Source organism: Sturnira hondurensis, unplaced genomic scaffold (genome assembly GCF_014824575.4).
Source record: "Sturnira hondurensis isolate 20B ecotype Veracruz unplaced genomic scaffold, ASM1482457v3 Scaffold0005279, whole genome shotgun sequence".
NCBI classification, from domain to species: Eukaryota; Metazoa; Chordata; class Mammalia; order Chiroptera; family Phyllostomidae; genus Sturnira; species Sturnira hondurensis.
Window position 1 is genome coordinate 16503732 of NW_028077910.1, and position 6496 is coordinate 16510227.

Sequence of the window (6496 nt, forward strand, 5' to 3'; positions counted from 1 at the left end):
CAGGGGTTAGAGGAAATAAGAGAAGGTATGAAAACAAGTTACTAGGAGACTGTGTGTGTTATCCAGAAGAGTTATCTAGAGAGGACGAATGTTCCAGGGAAATGAGTAGTGGACAGACAGAATGAATGGTCCACTTGGGGTTGAAGTCATGCATTTAGAGTAAGTCCAGTTGGCACACTTGAGTGTTTTTCTGCAGCTATGGTATGCTGAGTGGGTTTCGGTTGGGAGCTGAGAGTTATGCAATTGAGTAATTATAATGACTGATCATGAAATTCAAGCCAGGTAAGGAGAATATTGAGAAATGGCGTGGGGTCAAAAGGACTATGAGAAGGAGTTACCTGCAAAGACTGGAGGCGTAGAGGGAGACTGAGATTAATACTAGGATGGGGTATGACAAAGTTTAGAGCAGGTTTGTGGGAGTTGAGCAGCTCTTATGGGGACAGGATATGGTTAGCAGGGGAGGGCAGGTCAAGGAACAATGAGGGCTGGCTATTGGAAGTTCACCCACTTGGCTGTTGAAATAAGGAATTGCTTCAGAGAACAGCAGTGAGCTTACAGATTAGAATCTTCAAAAAATGAGGAGGAAGGACCCAAGGGTCCATAATGACTGCATTATAGAGGAGAGGAATAAGGTATTGTCTGGTGGCCTAAGACTAAACCTGAATGGAGGGGTATGGAGGAGGGGGAGAAGTGATCTGAAGTGGCCAAAAGAGAACATCCACTCCCTACCCCCCAACCCCCACTCATCCTCCTCCAGGCCCAGGGGCAGTGGAAGCCTGTGAGCAGCTACATTTGAGAGGGCCACAGGGAGAAGTGCCCTTCCACAGAGCAGGCTTTCTCTGATGTAGGGAGGCGAAAGGAGCAATATCATGAGAGAGAAGAGAAGGAATTTGCTTAGGATGACTAAGTTTAGCAATACTAAACACCAAAACATAATGTCCAAGTTGTGCTGACAACTACAAAATCATCTATCATCATTGGGCTTTCTGAGCCAAAATGTGCTTGTTATCAAACCTGTAACAAAGTCACAACTCTTATTTTCAAAGCAGGTCATGTCGAACATAATATTGTACAGGGATATCTACAAGATCTGTGAGCTCTGGCAAAGGATGGTGATCCAGAATGATCTCTAAGGTAGACCCAAAGATAATGTTGGGAGAGAAGGAGAGTCAAAATGCCTCTCACAGGCTTGTTGGGGGTGGGGATGATCAAATCAATAAAGGAGACAGGAAAAGAGGACAGGAAGACATGACCACTTCAGTTGGAGACAAGCTAAATTTGAGATGCCTGTGGGCTAACAAGTTGGGGTATCCTGCAAAAAGGAATCTAGAACTCAGGAGAGCAGTGAGGCTGTGAAGAGATTTCAGAATCATCAAATAGGTATGTGGAAGCTGAAGCAGGTGAGTGGGTGAAACTTCTCTGCAAGAATGTGCAGAGTGGCCTCCTGAGTCCTGGGCCCGAGCACTGATGTAATAGCGACTCACCTGGCAGTGGCTAACCCATGCTGGCAGCTACTACAGTAGGGGGTACCTCACCAAGCCACAGTGGATCAGGAGGCAAAAGGGAAAATCAGTAATACTGATCCTATCTGCAGTGTTGAATAGTGTCTCCAAAAAATTCCTGTCCACTCAGAGCCTCAGAATGTGACCTTATTCGGAAATAGGGTTTTGCAGATGCAATACATTGATATCATACTGGATTCAGGTGGTACCTAAATCCAATGACTGGTGTCCTTATAAGAAGAGGACAGACACAGAGACACACTGTGGGGGAGCTTTGTCCACAGAGACCCACGTCTGCTGTGGTTGAGAATAAGTCTACCAAGACATGATCTGCTTAGGGAGGAAGGGTGGTTGATCTCTCAAAGGAGAAGGGCCCAGAGCCTTTTCCTCAGTGGGCTTTTATTGGGTTCATTTTGCACAGGAATGCAGGTAAAGCTCATTAATCATTGTCAGGCAGTAAGGATCAAATAATAGACAGCATACAAAGAACTACTAGGGCTTATTCTGAGTCAGGGTCTATTAGCTAGAAGGCTACAAAACTTTGGGAAACAAACTCATTTCCTGCTCAGACCTTTATCATTTAATTGAGAGCATTCTTAGCAAAGCAGGTTTCACAGAATTTTATATATTCTTTCTTAGGTCTGATCATCCAGGGAGCCCACCCTTTCCAGAACAGGGCTGCACCGCCCTCTGTCATTGTTTCAGGCTTAAGTCAGACAGTGGAAGTAAGGCAGCCAAGCGATTAGGAGACTTCTCACAGACAGCATGAGGACTCAGGCTTTGTCAAAGTTGACGGGCGAGGGTCCATCACCCCCTTTCTCCATAGACTCCCAAGTCCTTCCCTGGGGCCTCCACGTGATCATCCTGTCTTAGGTGATTCCCCCCTTGGAAATCTTACCCGTCAGTGGCTAACTGATGAAGCATTGGGGGCCAGTTATGGAAAAAGGAGTAGAAGCAGCACTCTTGCCAGGGAGATAAGTTCTGTCTCCTTAGTGGCTTTATGGTCCAAAGGTTGCTCATTCAGCCTTAGCCATGGGGGAGTTACAGCTTCTAAAACCAGGCAGTGCGGTTCCCAACAACACACAAAGAAGTAGGCCACATAAAGAAGGAGACATACAGGAATGATGCAGCTACGAGGCAAGGAGCATCAAAGATGGATGGCAGCAGTCCTCAGCAGCTAGGACAGAGGTGTGAGGTTTCTCCAAACTTTGCCTCCAGAACTGGGGGACAATGCATTCCTGTTGTTTTTAGTCACCCGGTTTACGGCACTTTGTTACAGCAGCCCTAGGAAATGAACCAATGTCTTTATTTAAAATTCTGATAGTTTATTATGTACTGCTTGGCATTAATTTTTATTTTTTTAATATTGCATTAAAATATGTGCCTTGATTACTGAGTATTTTGGTGCTCCCTTAAATTCTGCAGCTGCAACTAGTGCCTCATTTCTTCCCCCAATCTTCTCAGTCTATTGGCAGAGATATATAGGTATATCTAAAGAACAAGCAGTAAAAGTTAGCTAGAAAGCATGACTTCTAAATAAAATGGTTGATTTCTTCAATGAGGGATGACTTCATGGTTTCTCTCATTGCAGAAATGCAGCCCATTTCATGGAAAGGGCACACAGACATCGGCAAGCCTTGTTTAAATACAGTAGGCACAGTTTGATCACTTCATCTATTTTCCTTGACAAAGAAAAATCATGACATGGTGGTTTAGATGGCTTTAGGCCACGTGTAAGACATTGCATGAATATGTTATATTCACTTTAAGAAAATATCTAAAGAAAAAAAATTTAAGTTGAACATGAGTATGAGGGAGTTGGATATAGGGTAAGTTTTAGAACATGGCCCTAAGTCTTCCAAAATTCCTCTCATTGAAAGGTGAGGGGGAGGGGGTGCCAGTGGGCATAGTCCTTGACTATGGGCAGGCTTATGACTCCTTCAACCAAGAAACTGCAGTGAAGCAAATAATAAGGTTGGGTCATAAAAGGCAATGCAGCATCTTCTTGTGCACTAGAGCACTCTAGCTTGGAGCCCTCAGCTGCTATGGGAAAGTCTAGCTACCTTGAGACCACTAGCTATTCAGAAGCTGAGCCACATAAAGAAGTAAAGAGCAGGTGCACACTCTCCCTCACCTTTCTTTCCCTAAAGGCATGCATCACCTAAACTCTAAGCATCCCATGAGACTTGCAACTGGGGAGCAATGGGCAGTGGCAGCTTTTCCCAGGTGAACCCCTGAAACATGACTCCAAGGCCCCCTTTTTCTGAGTTCCCAGGGGACTAAGGCAGTACTACCTAGGCTCTCTCATGTTGCTTCTTCCATCCTAAGTCCTTCTTTGTTTCACTATCCCCAGCTTCAATAAACCTACCCTCAAAATTAAAAAAAAAAAAGATTTGCACAGTGGCAGTATTGTAGCCAATGAGGTTTATCTGAGGTTTAAAATTCCTCTCCTTTTGATGAGAGGAATTTTGGAAGACTTGGGGCCATGTTCTAAAACGTACCCTATCTCCAACTCTCTCATACTCATGTTCAACTTAAATTTTTTTCTTTAGATATTTTCTTAAAGTGAATATAACATATTCATAATTTGCTAATTGAAAACTTTTCCCAATACCCTGCTGTGATGACTTGAAATATAGTCAGCACTGGCAATTTTTGACAATCTCTATGGAGACTAAAAAAAACAAACAAACAAACACCAACTACAGGTGCTCCTGTCAGCCATTCTAGTCTTGACCAGCCCAGCCCAAGGGATGAGACCTAATAGCTCAAAGAGGAGAGATTTACCATCCCTGCTTTGCCAGTCTGAATCCCTGGCCCACAGAATTTGTGGGCACAAAATAATTGTTTCACTATGATAAATTTGGGTCGATGTATTATGTAGCAGTAGAAACTGCAATAAACTATGAGGGTCAAAAACCTATCAACACAAATGGATACATTCATTATTCAAAAATATTCCAATCATCTGCAGAATGGAAGTTTATAATTTTTTGAATTGTATTTTATTGGTTATATTATAGTTGTCCTGATCTTTTCTCCTTTGCCATCCTCCACTCAGCACCCTCCATTCCCTCAGGCAATCCCCACACCTTTGTTTATGTCCATTGGTCATGGGTATTCTGTAACGACCAGTTTGTACATCTTTATCCCCTCATCTCTTTGCTCATTCCCCTAAACACCCCTTTCACCTGGCAACCATCAAAATGCTCTCTGTATCCATGATTCTGTCTCTGTTGTTCTCGTTTGCTTAGTTTTTGTTTTTTAGATTCAATTGTTGATGGATACGTACTTATTGCCATTTTATTGTTCATACTTTTGTTCTTTTTCTTCAATAAGTCCCTTTAACATCTCATTAATAATGGTTTGGTGATGGTGAACTCCTCTAGGTTTTTCTTGTCTTGGAAGTTCTTTATTTGCTCTTCAACTCTAAATGATACCTTTGCTGGGTAGAGCAATCCTGGCTGTATGTCCCTGCTTCTCAAGATTTTGAAATTTTCTTGCTCATCCCTTCTAGCCTGCAAAGTTTCTTTTGAGAAATCAGCTGATAGTTTCATGAGAACTTCCCTGTAGAAAACTAACATCTTTTGTCTTGCTGCTTTTAAGATTCTCTCTTAATCATTCACCTTTGGCATTTTAATTATGATGTGTCTTGGAGTGGGCCTTTTTGTATCCATCTTGTTTGGGGCTCTCTGTGCTTCCTGGACTTGCATGTTTACTTCCTGCACCAAATTAGGGGAATTTTCTTTTATTATTTTTTCAAGTAGATTTCCAATTTCTTGCTCTTTCTCTTCTCCTTCTGACACCCATATGATGCAAATGTTGAAATGCTTGAAGTTGTCCCAGAGTCTGCTTCTACTATCTTCATTTTGGGGGGATTCTTTTTTCTTGTTGTTGTTCTGATTGGTTGTTTTTTTGCTTCTGATGTTCCAAATCACTGATTTGATTCTCAGCTTCATCCACTCTATTGTTGTTTCCTGTGAATTGTTTTTTACTTCAATTAGTGAATTCTTCATTTCTGACTAGATCTTTCTTATGCTGTTGAGGTCCTTACTAAATTCCTTGAGCACCCTTATAATCAGTGTTTTGAATTCTGCATCTGATAGATTGCTTATCTCCATTTTCTGGAGTTTCTCTCTTTTTGTGGAGTTGTGATCTGTCCTTTCATCTGGGCTATGTTTCTTTGTCTCCTAATTTTGGCAGCCTCCCTATGTTTGTTTCTATGTACTAGGTAGAGCTGCTATGACTCCTTATGTTAATAGTGTGATCTGATGTAGTAGGTGTCCTGTAGGTTACAATGGCACGGCCTTCCCTATCACCCAAGCTGGGTATCACCCATCCTTTGTGTAGGCTGAGTACACCCTCCTCTTATAGTTGAGCTTTGATTGCTGTTGGCAGAGCCATGGGAGGGATTTACCCAGACCAGTCAGGTGTAAAGACTGGCTATGACCACTGACCAGGAAACTCCACCCTCCATGAAGGATCAGTTGTGCAAGGGCAGGGTGGTGGTACTCAACAGGGTCAAGCTGTCCACTGGGCATGCAGGTTCTGGGTTTCCTGGGTGGTGCCAGCCAACATCAACCCCGACCTGTGTTCTTCCTGGGGCCACCCTGCATGAGCTATAAAGCAATCTGAGATGCTGATACTTGTGCTGGGCTTGGAGGTTCCCAGGAGAAGCCAAGCTGCACACAAAGGCTGGCTGCTGCTAGTGTCAGGCCTGGGGCCACTTAGCAAGATGTATGGAAGCTGGAGGCTTGCTGAGGAAAGCAGTTGCCTGTTTGAGAGAATTTAGGAAGTTGCGAAACTTGAGCCAAGAGCAGCCACTCATATGGGAAAGCCAGGGTTAACAGCTTGGATGACCCAAAAGGTGGGTGAGGCAGAACCTCAGGAAATCTCCAAGGTAGGACAAACAGTGTTAGCCATTGATGGGTTGCAGATATGGCCCCCACCTGCCAACTCTGTGGCTCTATGGGTGGAGGCCTCAGAAAATGGCC

General features: G+C 43.5%; 1 pseudogene; it reads left to right on the forward strand.

Moving 5' to 3' along the window:
• The first annotated feature begins 4059 nt into the window (after nucleotides 1-4059).
• On the forward strand, nucleotides 4060-4176 carry LOC118987525 (uncharacterized; annotated as a pseudogene).
• The last annotated feature ends 2320 nt before the right edge of the window (nucleotides 4177-6496 follow it).